The sequence below is a fragment of the Herpailurus yagouaroundi genome, unplaced genomic scaffold (genome assembly GCF_014898765.1).
Source record: "Herpailurus yagouaroundi ecotype Mexico unplaced genomic scaffold, PumYag 188, whole genome shotgun sequence".
Taxonomy (NCBI): domain Eukaryota; kingdom Metazoa; phylum Chordata; class Mammalia; order Carnivora; family Felidae; genus Herpailurus; species Herpailurus yagouaroundi.
The window spans coordinates 14952866-14968784 of NW_024412419.1; the positions used below are offsets into that span (position 1 = coordinate 14952866).

The 15919-nt window shown below is 43.0% G+C and overlaps 1 long non-coding RNA gene across 1 annotated transcript; it reads right to left on the minus strand.

Moving 5' to 3' along the window:
- Positions 1-1564: 1564 nt before the first annotated feature.
- On the minus strand, positions 1565-5845 carry LOC121044154 (uncharacterized). The gene is made up of 3 exons (XR_005797169.1): positions 5350-5845; positions 4558-4770; positions 1565-3149 (listed from the first exon to the last, which is right to left on the minus strand). It is a non-coding gene; the product is annotated as an uncharacterized LOC121044154 (long non-coding RNA).
- Positions 5846-15919: the final 10074 nt, after the last annotated feature.

A 15919-nucleotide genomic window follows, 5' to 3' on the forward strand; every position in this document is an offset into this window, starting at 1 on the left:
TGGTCTCATTCCTGCATAAATTTATCTTTCTATCCTTGTATTACTTTTTGCTTCTTTACCTAGTTCTGATAGATGTTATCTTATTGTTGTCTACTTTTATTAAAATTTTTTTTAATGTTTATTTTTGAGAGAGAGACAGAGTGCGAGCAGGGGAGGGGCAGAGAGAGAGGGAGACACAGAATCCAAAGCAGACTTCAGGCTCTGAGCTGTCAGCGCAGAGCCCGACGCTGGGCTCGAATTCACAAGCTGTGAGATCATGACTGGAGCCTAAGTCAGACGCCCAACCGACTGAGCCACCCAGCGGCCCCTACTGTTATCTACTTCTGATAGATGCTATCCTGCTGGTTTGTGGTATTTTTATAAACAGCCATAAATCCTTTTCGAATTAAAGTAATGTAGTAGAAATATTACATATTTATATAAAAACAGAAGCAATAATCAAAATATTTAATAACTACTATGACATTGTCATCGACCAATCAGAAAGGTGCTATCCATTAATGAACAAAAATGTCACACTGGTGCAAGCAAGCAGAACACCATCCTTGCTGATCGACAAACTAAGCAGCATCATTTCAGGTGGAAGAGAGAGCATTTGGCCTGGATTCGAAGGACTAGGAAAAGCACTGCCAACAAGGAGAAGTACTGAAGGAAAAGTCAAACAGATTTGATTTGGAAAGCCTGGCTCTGTTAGTCACTTTCTGAGTTTCAGATTTCTCACCTGCAAAAAAGGAAAAGAATACTTGCCTGCTTCACTGGGCTGGTAGAGAAAAGAAGATATATGAGTTTTCTGCCAAAAAAAAAAAAAATATATATATATATATATATATATATATATATGAACTAATGTAGAAATGTTGCACCCCAAATGATTATTTGGGCCTTTCAGCAAAATTTTTCAATGAATCACATCTCCTTCCAGTTTTTCTCATAGCAGGGAACCTTTTCACACATTAGCAATGTCTCAACTTTGGTCTTCTTGGATAATTTTACAGATTGTTACTCAAATTAGTGGATTCTGTAATGGAGCAAAGTAGATACATGAGGTGGCCAGGAGCTACAACTCTGTGCACAGACTACTCTATAGTGGCCTTGGGATTGGGCCACATGGCCACAGGAGCAGCCGGAAAAGAGGAAGGGGCAGGTGAAGCCAAAATTCAAGCCAGGCATTTCAACTTCAGCCCTGAGCCAACGAGGTCATTTTCCACGTGTTCTTGGCTTCCACTAGATTAAATGTCTCCTAAATGTTGAACACACAAATCTAAGCCCATTTGATGAGCCAGCCAGGCCAGCACAATGGTTCTTGCCATCCTGGCAGTGTCATCTGGAGCTGGATCTTTGCGAGCACAGCTACCAAGCCAGGGCTTGAGGTTATAATTTGTCCTTTATGTCCATGAGTTGCTTGTCCTCAGAGGGGATAACCTCCATTTCTGGGGAGCTCACTCCATCATATCTCTTAGAGGCAGAAGGGTATGGTGGTTAAAACTTTCTGACATGGACTATCTGTGTGGCTTTGTCCTTCAGTTTATTCATATATCATGTGGAACTAGTAAGAGTACCCAAGTCAGAGTGGTAGCAAATATTTAATGAGATCATTCACATAAAGCAGAGTGCTTACTGCTCACAGAATCATTCTATGTGTGTAAAGTATAATTACTATCCATGCCCCCACAAGAGAATAATATAGTTTCAAACTCATTAACACAGCAAGGCTGCTACTGATTGTTCAAGCTCATTCCCACCCTCTCACAGAAATTCGTTATTATAGCCACACCTCACATTTTTTTTTCACACCTGCTCTGCTTTAATTGCTCTGCCCCCTCTGCATGGAAAGCTGTGATACTGTAATATAATAAGAAGTGTATACTTGATCTTTGTTCCCAATTCCTGGCACAGAACTGCCAAACTCTTGGAGTTTCCTGAGTGATAGAGGAGAAAGGAACATCCTTTATTTTTCATAATATATCCCTTTCAACCATACGTGAGTTTATACTAATGGGGTGACTTGTGGAAAGCTCCAAAAGATGGAGGGATGCTTCCAGGAGAACCAGCCATGTGATTACAGGGTTGTAACTTTCAGTCCCTTCCTCAACCTCCTCAGGAAGGGGAGAGGGGCTGGAGATTTTCAATTACCGGTGGCCAATGATTTAAGCAACCATGCCTATGTAATGAATCCCCCACAAAAGCCCCAAACAACAGGGTAGAGAGAGTTTCCTGGTTAGTGAACACATTGAGGTGTTGGGAGGGTGGTGAACCCAGAGAGGGCATGGAAGCTCCATGAACCCCTTCCCACCTTGCCCTATGCTTGCTTCTCTTCCTTCTTGCTATTCCTGAGTTGTATCCTTTTATAATAAACTGGTACACTAGTAAGTAAACTGTTTTCCCAAGTTCTGTGACCTGTTCTAGCAAATGTACCAATCCAAGGAGGAGTTGTGGGAACCCCCGTTTATGGCCAGTCAGTTAGAAGTACAGGTGACAACCCAGGCCTTGCAACTGGTTTATGAAGTGGGGGACAGTCTTGTGGACTAAGCTCTTAACCTGTGTGGTCTGTCCAGTTAGTGTAGGAATTTAAATTGTAGGACACTCAACTGGTGACTGCCGAGAACTAGAGAATTGCTTGGTGTGGAAAAACCCACACATCTGATGTCAGAAATGTTGGTGTGAATATAGAAAAAAACAGTGTTGCTGTGGTTGTTGCTTAATGCCTTTACGGATTTTTATTTCTTACTACATCCTTGTAACAACTCAAAGCCATCCCACTCAGGAAGTCTTCTCATAGATATCTCTCAAGATGAGATAAGTGTCCATTCCTTGCTATCTTGCTTTCTGCATGAAACTCAAGTCTTCTCCCACCTGGATTGTTGAGACAGAGACTACATTTTTCCATTCTGCTATCTTCCCCAGCATGACCTAACAGAAAGTTGGTGCTCAGTAAACATCGAATGAAATTGTAAATGGACAAATAAGTTTAACATATTGGGATACTTGCATTGTGTCCAGGCTTATGAGGTGTCAGCCAACATGGTATGACTTCATAGATGCAAGGAAAGTGGCCTGATGTCCTCAAGCGCCCTTCCACCAGGGGCCTCATCTCTCAGAGCTCCACTCATTCATCTATCCTTGCATAGGCACAACACTGTGCTGGATTCCTGTAGTATAAAACACAATCAGACCTGGATGCTACTCCACAACAGTCTTCCCCTGTGCTGATGGTTTTAAATCCCTATTTTGAGTTTGGACAGTGCGTGCACAGGAAGCTCTTCTCTAAATGTCCTTTATGCCTTTGGAACATGAATGAAGGATCTCAGATACATTCTGGCTGGGGCACTGAGGGAGAAATAGGGAGAACCTGAGGCCTCTGGGCATTTAGAGAGGGCCAGGGAAATGATTGTCAGGGAGGAAAGGAAAGAGCTAGAGGGGGCCAAGTCAGAATGTCTCTGCTTAAGACACATCACTGAAGGAGCTGGCCCAGGAGGAAGGCTTATTAATAATTAGTCTCAGCGGGAAAGGGATCTGAAAATAATGATGCTCTAAAAGAAAGAGTCTATCTTGGAGCTAAATAGACCATAGTTTGAATCTCATCTCTCCACTTAGTGTCTAGAAAGACCTGGGCAAACTTCATAGTCTCTGATCTTCAATTTCCTCATCTGTGCAAATGGAGATGGCCTCATGGTGTTTGTTGTGATGTTTAAATAAAATTTAGTGGGGCACCTGGGTGGCTCAGCCGGTTAAGCGTCCAACTTCGGCTCAGGTTCGTGAGTTCAAGCCCCGCGTTGGGCTCTGTGCTGACAGCTCAAAGCCTGGAGCCTGTTTCAGATTCTGTGTCTCCCTCTCTCTCTGACCCTCCCCTGTTCATGCTCTGTCTCTCTCTGTCTCAAAAATAAATTAACGTTAAAAAAAAATTTTTTTTAATGATAAATAAATAAATAAATAAATAAAATTTAGTACCAAACAGCCAGTTAGATTGCATGTGCTCAATAAATGCCACTCTTTTCTCCTCTCCTACTAAGTACAAAGCAATCTCTGTGCTTTGATGTGCTTTCAATCCACACGGCTATATATCTCTTCACATACAAATCAAGAAAGCAGGTAGGGCACCTGGGTGGCTCAGTCGGTTAAGCGTCCGACTTCGCCTCAGGTCATGATCTCACACTTGGTGAGTTCGAGCCCCACATCGAGCTCTGTGCTGACGGCTCAGAGCCTGGAGCCCGCTTCGGATTCTGTGTGTCTCCCTCTATCTCTGCCCCTCCCCTGCTCACCTCTGCGTCTCTCTCTCTCTCTTTCAAAAATAAACTTAAAAAATTTCAAATCAGGAAAGCAGGGGCTGCAGGCAAAGCAGATGCTGTGCTGACTTCAGGCACGATGTGGCTAGGGCTGCTTGGGTCTACATCAGGTAAGACAGCCTAACCAGGATTCAGAAGAGACTTAGATGGATTCCCTCAAGATGAGCCCAGTCCCTCCTTAAGATAGAGCTGCTGGAAGTGCTATCCTTGTAGCTCCAGACACTAGGAGAGCTGACTGGCGGGGCAGCACCGGCCCCCTAGCTCTAGCTCTTACCTGTTGGTAGCCAGAAGCTGGTCCCACTGCTCTCCCAGAGTCTGACTGATACTGTGGGCAGGCACATAGGGTGAGAGGTGGGGTGGGGCTGTGCTTCATTCAAACATGCAACTTCAAAGTCTCTGGGGATGTCGTCTGGCATGGACGAGAGTCAGGGGCAGCTGGAACTGTGGAATTTCCAGTTACAAAAGGTCCCATTCAGAGCTGCATGCCCTGTTGCACAACAAGGGAACAAGGAGACATTTGATGGCATTAAAAAGCCCTTGAGCTCAAAACAAAGGGACACAACTCTCTCTGGGTTGTCTTCTGAGCTTTAGACCTGGCTTGTGTGATGGGAGGTTATAAAAACAGGTGACATCTTATCTCAGTCTGCCTTGACGGAGAGCTAGCTTCTGGACATAGACCCAGAGGCAGTGCCCTCTGACGTGGGTCCCCCCAAAGGCTCTAGCATCCATTTAATCTTGGCAGTAAAGGAGCTGGGTCAAAGACCCAGTCAGCTGGTACATAAATACGAACTCTCTGAGACTCATCTCCCTCATTCTGGTAACCAATCCATTCCCCCACTGCTTCCTGCACCACTCCCATAACCATCCCTATTATACTGTCCATTTAGCCCACGAGTTCTGAAAGTGACCTGAGAGGCACAATCTCTGAAACCATGTCTAAAAACTTCCACAACAGTCCCAAATCATAGTGTCACCCTGAGCTGAAATTCATATTTAAGAGGTTACTCCAATAAGCTGTATGTGCAAGGGCATCTTATATACATAGTTTATGACTTATTCCTTATACCTGGATGAGGGAACAGAAGCTCAGAGAAGTTGTCCTCGGCCCAGTACTAGTAAGTGACAGAACTGTGGATTTTCACCCATCAGCATCATCATGACATCTGCGTCGGCCCCTCACATACAGTATTTGCCATTGTAAGAGAGTCCACCTCCCCCAGTGGTGATCATGCAATGGACAAGAGCCATGGTAGACATTGGTGGATACTGCTGGAATCTTCTGGAGTGCCTTTAAAAGAGCTTAGCACAGAGCTTTTAAAAAATTGATTCTAAAAATAATCTAATTATTTATGCTGAGTATATATGTACACTGATCAGTATCTGATTTTGCTAATTTCTCCATGCACTAGTGACTCATAGCCCATTTCTAAATTAGAAATTTCATAAATCGCTGTAAGTGTGCCCCTTCAGAAGCATAATTATAAGCAGCACAATGTATATTTTAAAGTGTGAAACACTTAAGTTTCAGGAACACGGTATCCCTGTGCAGACAGAAAAGGTAATTACTTACATGCCAACTCACGACTGGGAAAATGAGGTCACCAAAGAGACCTTAACAATGGAAATCTTGTGTTTCTGGGGCACATGTTCAGTCAGAGACATGAAATTGTAAAGAATCTTCATCTGCAGGAATGATGCCAGCTCCTCTCTCCTGCACATCCTCTCTGTGGATTAATCATCGGGCCCCCGGTAACCACAATGTGACCGCTATGTGAGGCGCCTTCTTCCCTGAAACAATGAAGTTCTGTCCGTTTGTCTTTGGGAGGCATTTACAGCTCGAGGACATCGCTCTGTTTTATTTCAAGTGTTCAGCGCTGGCTTCTTGGGACATGGCTGGAAGGGGTGTTGAGCTGGATTGGGCAATAACAAATGTTCCAGTGGGACACTGAGACATTCTTACCATGGGGCACCCAGCAGGGACACATTTTGAAAGGTGAGGAAGGCAAGAGTGTGTTTCATAAAGCCCAGTGTGAACACGTTTCCCCAGTACTCTGGTGAAGCTGTGAGGGTCCTGGTCTCAAGGCCTTCGTGGGGTCTTCCTCATGAAAAGGTTATATGACAGGGAGGAACACAATTGCTAGAGCCCTGACTTTGTCTCGATAACTGGTGAGATGAAATAGTCTCTGTTCATCTGGCTGGGTAGAGCTCCGGAATGCGGTAGCTCTGCCTGAGGGGCCCCCGTGGAGTATACAGAGCAACATTGTCATTCCCAGAAGAAGGTGGCAGCCGCCTTGCACAGTAGGCTGCCCTCCCACCCCCATGCATAAAGGCAGCAACCCAGAGTTTTTAAAATAATAAACAGCTGGCCATGGGCTCCCAACACAAACTGCAGAATACCAGTACAATTCGACTTGACTGAACAGGTTTTAGACCACAACACAGGAAACCCAGAGTCCAAAGGCTTCCCACTCTACACACTGTGCTTCGGAATCCATTAGAATGATCATCTTGAAGCTTCGTGTCTGGGAGAGAATCTCTTACATAGCAGCCAAGGAGGGGGAGATTCAAAGGTCTTGAGTTAAGCCATCTTGCTTCCCGTCTTTGGGATATGCAAATGCAAAAGCCACTGGGGTTCTGAGCGTCATGTGGACATGACTCCTTCTCCCCAGGTCTGAGTGGGTCTCTCTACTTGAGTGATTTGCAGGGCATCTGGGTAGCTCAGTCAGTTGAGTGTCCCGACTTCAGCTCAGGTCATGATCTTGTGGTTCAGTTTGTGAGTTCAAGCCCCACATCAGGCTCGCTGCTGTCAGTGCAGAGCCCACATCAGTTCCTCTGTCCCCCTCTCTCTATGCTCCTTCCTTGCTTGTGCTCTCTCAAAAATAAATAAAAACATCTTTAAAAAAGTAACTCTCCAACCTCCCTCCTCTAACTCAGAGCTGGACGCAGGGAAAGCACAGGCTGGGAGATGAGGAAGGACAAGATCTCAATCAAGTTCATAAAAAAGACCTCTTTAGCAACCCTGTTCTGAACTTCTAGAGTGATGTTGGTGCAAGAATGGCAGTAGTAACTCCTCTGCAGTCTGAAAAAAGTGGAAACAACCAAAGACTGGGAATCGGAGAAACTGGATTTTCTTTCTGGCTCTATTACCTGAAGATCATGTGACTTCGGATAGATTATTTACCTTTCCTGGGACTCAGTTTCCCCATCTACACCTATAAAATAAAGGTAATAACAAACTTGCCCTGGGGTCATGCCATAGTAGATAACTAATATCAATTATGTAATTAACTACTGATTGAAGGCTTAATAGCTACCTCAAAGTTGCTATATTAACTGAGATGGTCTCTGACACTTGTCTCATAAATGATAAACATGTGCAACTTAGAAAGTCTGATAAGGAAGCCTACCTCTCCAAGAAGCCTGGAGAAAGCTTCTCAAGATGTGGGGATTCACAAAATGTGGGCTGCAGAACACTGATTCTGTGACATATTAACAGGTATTCTGTGCAGGGAAATTTTCATGGGGAAATAGGAAATTCTGAGTTAAACAAATGTAAATAGGTTTCTGTGCTGTAGATTTTTCTAGGGTGTGTTGTAAATTTGTGAGAGACATCCAAGGCCACTTTTTCCAAGTTCACCTAGTCATTGAGCGCCTTTCCACGTGGTTCTCCAGAATCTTGTCTTCTTGAGTGATATACTAAAGACCAAAGTCAGGAAAATAACTGCTTTAGACATATCCTTGCGAAGGAGTTTCCATGGAGCCCCTCCTAGGCAATAAACCTTTTGGTTTCAGTGGCTGAATATGTATTTATTTCCTTGCCAAGTATTTCACAAGACTGTGCCCACTTCAGGTTATTTCAGGCTATCAGCATGCTTTCATAATAAATTGTTTTCATCTGCAAAGTGGAAATAAATATTGGTAAAGAGAATGGAGCAGCCAGCAATTTGAGTTCCTATCTCACCAGTATCTAGATACTTCCTGGTGGTGGCATATGAGCTGCACCCTTTAAACCCTGAGCAGGAGCCACATCCACAGAGGTTAAAGTGAAGGAGCTGGGTGACAGAAACAGCCCCACAACTTCCAGACTGAAGGAATGAGGTAAAGGAACCCTATTGTCTCCTAAGGGTCTGAGATACTCAAGAAGCCACCAAAGGCCCCTGCAGGAATCATGAGTATGTGCCATAGAAGAGCCTAGAAAACAAAGGACTAGCTTCTCCAAAATAACCCATATGCCTAGGTCAATCCAGTGATATCAAGAACCAGGAGCTGGTGACAGATCTCCATTCATGGTTATCTTCATGTGTATGAATAGAAACAATTAGCCCATGACAGAGTTTTGGAGCCCCTCAACAGAAACCAGATGATATCTGGCATTGGTGTTTTCTCACCATCTTAGAAAAAAAGCTTCCCTTTTGGGGAGATGAACTTGATAGTCTGGGGGTTGGGGAATATCAGAAAACTGGTCTACCACCTCAAAGAGGGGAGCTGTTTTTCCAGGTTGCTGGGACAACTCAGTGACAAGCTTAAGGAAGCCCCTTTGTGAGGAGCTTGAGGCACAAGTCCTGCCTGGGATCAGCAATTCTGAGCCTGTCTCCAGGTTCCTGTCACTCCACAGTTAACACTCCTGAATTTACAGTCTCCGCAGTCATCTTCAAACTTGCCTGGATGAGAAGGGGGGGAAAAAAGAAAAAAAGGCAAAAATATTCAGAGAAAATACATTTATTCATTAATGATTGCTAAAAAGCTTCAAAATGCTGAGTTTAAAAAATATATTTTGTGTATTCTTTGATGTATTCACTCAGAACCAATCAAGACTCTCCTGTGTTAGAGATTGGTGATCAAAGAATGAATGACGCTAGTTGATGCCCTTGCGGAGTCCACAGTCAGTTGGGGGAGGGGAAAAACTCAGTCTCACAGCCCACAACGTGGAATATTCCATAGAAGACACGGGGAACTGTAGGAGAACTGAGGTAAGGTTCTGAATCAAGCCGAAGGGAGGCTCTGCTATAACACATCCTCGGCTAAGGTTGAACACGACAGCAGTTGGTCAACCAAAGAAAGGGGCTGAAGAGAGAAGGTTTCCAGACCAAGGAAGCAGATAGAAGGGATGTCCTTGTCCCAGTTTTTCCTATTCCCTGCATCTGCTTTCTGTTGCTGCTATAACAAGCTACCACAAGTGTAGTAGCTTACAACAATACAGACTTATGACTATAGAGTTCTAGAGATCAAGAGTCTGAAATGGGTCCCATGGAGCTGCAGTCAAGGTGCCCGCAGGGAGGCTCTAGGGGAGAATTCATTTCCTTAGCTCTTCAAGATTCTAGAGGATGCCCACATTCCTTGGCAGGTGACTCCCAGCCAGCAATTACATCACCCTGACCTTTACTTCCATGTTCACTTCTCTTCAAACTCTCACTCGCCTGCCTCCCTCTTCCCCTTATAAGGACTCTTTGATTGCACTGGGCAACATGGATAATCCAAGATAATCTCCCCACCTCAAGATCCCTAACTTTATTCTATATTCACTCATATCTACAGAGACGCTTTTACCATGTAAGGTAGCATATTCACAAGTTCTGGGATTAGAACATGGACATTTTTGGGAGGGCCACCATTCTGACTACCATACCATTTATGGCACTAAGTTTCTCCACTCATAAAATGGGTTGGATCTCATGGCCTCTAAGAACCTGTCCAGTTCTGTCTACCAGTGGGTAGCAGATAGTTATCCAAAGATTAGAGCCTGGCAGACCATATCAGGAGACTGATATGACTTTCCACTCTAGGTGCCTAAACGATTGAAACAGCTTTAGATTCCTGGTCTTTGGTATGAGACAAAAGCCCGAGAGTATCTCCACTACACATGCTCTGCCCATGGTTCTGCAGTCACCTGATAGAGACATCAGGAGATTGACCCATCCATACCTGGAACAAAGGGAAGGAAAAATAAGATTCTCTTCCTTTACTAGAAGGAAAACCTTGTTCTAAAAGTCCTCAGGTCTCTAGGATAAAGGACCTTTTATAAATTTTTTTAAAACATTTTTTATGTTTATTTTATTTTTGAGAGAGAGAGAGAGAGAACACAAGGGGGAGGGGCAGAGAGAGAAAGGGAGACACAGAATCCAAAGCAGGCCCCAGGCTCTGAGCTGTCAGCACAGAGCCCGATGCGGGGTTCAAACTCACGGACTGTGAGATCACGACCTGAGCTGAAGTCGGCGCTCAACCCACTGAGTCACCCAGGTGCCCCAAAGGACCCTTTTTTTTTTTAATCACAAACTAATTCATTTTTAACTGCTTCTTTACCGAATTCATTGAAAAGTTAATTAAAACCCTGCACAAATCATCATAGCAAACATGAGAATAAAGTAACGCTTGAAGTGCAGAATGAGACTGAGTGAGCAATCATTTTCACTGGAAGGATGCCTAATCTCCAGCGGTCATGGAGGAGGATTAAATGAGAGAGGGAATAGCATGGCCTGGTGGGGGGAACAGAAATAAAAAAACCTTAAAATGAGAGTCCAAAACTGGGTACAAGATTTCACTTGGCTGCTACATTATAGGTCACTGTAAACAAGTCCCTCTCTTTTCATGTTCTTGGTTCTTCTTCCTCAAGAAAAAAAGACAAGTGTTGGGGCTGGGGCTCTCTGAACTCAGCATTCCAGAACCAGGGGCAGGGAGTGGACAATATGTCTCCTAACAGTGATTTTTGGATACATTTTTCTTTCTGTTTCTGTAGGTCAGAAGAAAACCAGTGATGTGAACTATCCAGCGAACTCCTGAGAAATAGTGTCTCTATCCACAAGGTAGAAGATGTTATCAGTATAGAACTTTCCACCTTTACTGACATTTCTTATCTTCTGTCATCTGCACAGTGACTGTGAAAAATGCTCTCCGTTGGGTGTTTCTGATTCATTTTTGTGATGGTTCCATGATGTCTGAAGAAGTTAAAGTTTAAACTCTTTCCCTTCCCTGTTGGCCTTTACAGCTCTGTGGATTCTGCTCATAACTGGGCTGATTCCTAAGTCCTGAGCCTTCTAGAAAGGCAGATGGCTTGACCAGAGTAAGTGGCTGTATTTGCTGAGGAGGAAAACTCCACCAGCTTTTAAATGGTTCTCTTATACAGCAGCAATAAATGTGAGCCAGTCTGTCAATGCCTCCATTTTCAGCTGGTGTTTGAAGATCTCTATCTAGGAATAAACTTCCTCAAAGATAAAACAACAGGCTTGAGTGTTGGAGACAATAGTAATATTGTCTTGGGAGGTGGAGACACTGGTCCTAAAGGCACTTAGAGAACACAGTGTACTCTTCTCGTTGATCCTGACAATTTATGTATTGTTCAGGAACTAGCCCCGAGCAAAGTCAGAGGAGAGTCAGTTTTGGGGGTCCTTTAAAACTCGGAAGTCAGCCTGCAGTCTCCAGGGAATAACGAGAATTTTTTTTTTTAACGTGATGTGTTGTGACTGCCACAGCAGCCAGGATTCAGGGTGTTTCCCTACTCTCAGTCCCAGCTTCAAAGTCATCTGGAGGGCACGCAGGTTTGCATGTGTGCGGGTGCCATCCCGTAGTGGCTCACATGTGTCTGTGCCGCTGTGTGTTGGGGGGGATACTTGGCTGTGAATATGGATGGGGGAGCGTCGAGTTTGGGTGCAGAAGAGGTGAATGTCATCCCTTGGGGGGCACTAGGATGCACACTCATGCACGGGTGTGAGTGTGCAGGTGCATATGTACACATTCAGCCGCGTCAAATGTGTTTTTGTGGGTGGTAAAATGGAGTTTTATAGAAATGCATGACTGTGGACAGCCCACAGAATTATCGGTCTTCGCATTCAATTCAGTGAAGATGCTGCTGGTCCAGCCCAAATCCCGGTGGCTCTCAGACTCATCCACTCATCACAGAGGTTTTCCTGAATGCCTACTATACGTGAAGTCCTGTGTCAGAGACTGTACAAAAGGTAGAAAAATAGACATGAGGTTTATGTCCTCAAAAATGTCACCATATAGTGTGAAAAATGAGAGGTATATACTTGGAAGGGAGAACACTCTCAGGCAGAAAGGAGCCTGATTGCGGAGCCCAGATACCTGTATGTTACCTCTCCTGAGGATGTCTTTAACTACAAAATTTATACAGGCAACAAAAGGAATGTTTTCAACACATTGAGTGAATTTTCTGAAGTGTAACTGATGTTCTTTTTAATGTAGAGTTATTTAGATTTTGTCCTGTAAGACAAACTATAAATAATTTATTTACTAGTTTTAAGTGTGAGATTGGCTTTTATTTTTTTCTCAAAGAAACTGACAAGTATGTTGTAAGGTTTAAATTAATGAGGAGATGATGATGATGATGATTTTAGCACAAGAAGATTAATGATAGATATTTATTAAGTCCTTAAATATGCCAGGCATTGGATTAAGTGGTTTACTTAGATTCACATGATGAGTTTAGATTGCATCCATGTGCCCTGGGAAACTCTGAAGACAGACTTGATGGAGGTCTGAAAGGAGACCCAGAGGAGAACTGGCAGAGAAAGTGCAGGGCGTGATGACCTGGCCCTTTCCTACAGGATCTTTGAGCTCTCTGGGGCTTCTTAGCTTTGCTCTGGGCCCCACCGCTAAGTTCTCTCCAAGACTGGAGAGGAGGTCGCTCCTCAGGGATTGGTGGTCACTCTTGTGGCCAAGATAGTGATTCAGTGCTCAGTCCATTCTACGTCCAGCCATTCTACCCCTGATCACAGCTTTAGAAAACTGCCCTGGAATAAAAACCCCACTATGTCCTCTATATGCTTCCACAGGGGCTAGATTTCAAGGTAAGCATAGATTTTAAGTTGCCCACAGCATCTCTGTCAGTATCCACTCAAATAAACATATCTCTTCAAATCAATAGTTCTCTGCAGCTTATGTGTAGCACTTTCACATCCGTAGCTTGATGAATCTAAGCCATTACCCTTGGAGGTAAGAATAGTCTACCTAAGACTATTCTGGGGCAGATCACCCCATGGGAAAAGAGTAAAATTAGTTACTATTATTGAAACACCACATATTAGAAGTCATCTACTCAACAGAACTCTCCAATAGCCAATATGCATTAACACACTGTACCTTCTACTTCACAGAAACACCCAATCATTTGATGGTGTAACATGTAGCCCCTGGAGAAGACCATTGTTTTGAATAGGCTCATTCAGGTGGAGAGTAGCTAGGTGATGACTATGGATTCTTACACCAAGAACCAAGGCCATAGGCAGACCTATTCTAATATTTAGTCAAGGGAGGGATCATTAAGAACTCAGCTGTAATAACAGTAATCTTTTCTTACTTTTATTAAGAGATTTGCATATTGTTAGTGTTCTGAAATTATTACACTTTTTTTATATTGCTTCTGGTTAAAACGAGTCCAAAAGAATTTGTTGTTGTTGCTAACAATTCAAGTTTTTCCCGCATTCCAGGGACATGTTCTGAGTATGAGTGGAAATGCTCATTAACCTAGACTTTTGACCTAGAAAGCAATCTAAGATAAATGCAGAATGCCCCAGGTATACTAAGCTGCATATATGATGTTGTCTATTGTGCTGTGTGGGCCTCTGAACCAAAGGTATTGCCAGCTGATTGTGTGGTTGAAGCTAGTTAACTGAAATTATACCATGCAAATAAAATGCATCAAGCTGATTTTCATTTCTTTGACTATCTAAATTCTTCTAAAAAATGTAACCCTGGCTGATTTCTTAGGAAATGTCATGTAGGAAAATATAATTTATAACCCATTTTCATTTCCACCCACCAAATATTTATAAATTTCCCTTCCTCCGGGGGTCATAGCTAGGCCTATTTCTGCTTTGCAATTCTCTTGCTATCTTTCTGCCACAAGACAATTCTCAGCTTGTCTAATGTTTTGGCCAACCAGGGCCAGGGCTACCCTCAGCTTCAAAACCCAAAATGCTTGAGGAGTTTATCCTTGATTTCCTCTGCAGTGGAAGACCAGTAGATTTCCTTGAGAAAGAGAATGGCATGGAGAAGGAGATATTTAGCTCTGCTACTCTATGTTGCTGGGTGTGGGAAGAGAATGTTATGTATAGAAAAGACCTCTCAACAGTAAGTGGGTGGGAGGGAGACTGGTATGTTGAGTCTTTTGGTTAGGAATCAAGAGATGAAGAAAATCTGATCTAATAATTTCTCTGCAACTGAATCACTGGTTACTTTGGCCATGTGATAATCTCTCTCTGGGCGTCTAATTTTTCCTCTATAAAATACAACTTTCTAAATATCCATCCAGGTTTGGCACACTATGGTATTTTCATTATAGTCCCGATTTGTACCGTATGATAAAATGACTTTCCTGTCTCCTGGTTTCTTCACCTGCCTAGTGTCAAAGAAGAGACAAGGTGGGGCACCTAGATGGCTCAGTCAGTTGACTGTCTGACTTAGTTTCAGCTCAGGTCATGATCTCACAGTTTGTGGGATCGAGCCCTGCATGGAGCTCTGTGCTAACATTGCAGAGCCTGCTTGGGATTCTCTCTCCCTCTCTCTCTGCCCCTCTCTGCTCACATTCATTCACTCTGTCTCTCTCACAAAACAAATAAATGAACATTAAAAAAATTAAAAAGAAGAGACAAGACAATGTGGGAAGCCCCAGAAAGCTTGTAGGAACTCTTCACTGAAGAATAAGTAACATCCAAGGGATACAGTCAATATTATTGTAAATGTAAATGTAATACATTTACCATGGTATTTTGTAATGTGCATAATTGTCAAGTCACTATGTTGCACACCCAAAACATATAACATTATATATAAATTATACTTCAATTAAAATTTTTAAAACTTTTAAAAAATAAAATAAAATCTCATCAAATGTAGTTTCATGGAAGATACATGACCAGGACTTTGTTTTAGCATTGCAGATCCAGTGCTATAAAAAGGGGGTAGGGGAAGCAAGGGAGAGGAGTAGGAGAAGGGGGAGGACGAGGAGGAGGAGAGGAAGAGGAACACTCAATGCAAACAGAAATGTGCATCTTAGGATTTTTCATGTTAAAGGGGATAAGAGAATCTGGCCAAAGTGGGAAGAGAAGTCACCAAGTCCATGGTCAAGAGGATAACACTGAAGCAGTTACAATCACAACCACTTTCTCCTTCAGCCCCTCCCAAATCAGTCATTAAACCAAAGCAATACACATACAACTTTCAAAACTTAGGCATCATAAATGATGCCCACAACTTAAAAGGATACATCATCCATTTGGGACATTAGAAAATATGAAGATAAATCTTATTTTGTAAGATTTTATTCCATTCGAGATATTAGAAAATATGAAGATAAATTTTCTCCTTATTTTGTAAGGTTTTAAATATCCTTAAGGGAAAAGCTCTTGTTTGCCCTAGTGATGCACTGCTGGAACGTAGTCAGGGCTCAGAAATGAGGAAGGATGTCTCCATCTCATTCAATGATTTACAAGGCTGACTTGAACATTTCCAAATGAGATTTTTTTTAATGAAATTTTGCCAGCTTCTTTTTTTTCATCTCCCTCTTGGTAGCAACTGAGATTCTGAATTCAGTGAATATATGTTAGACGCTGTTTACTTGAACTTTCTAAAGCAAACTGTTCATCTTGGGTGTAACAGAAATGCTCTCTTTTTATATTACTGTT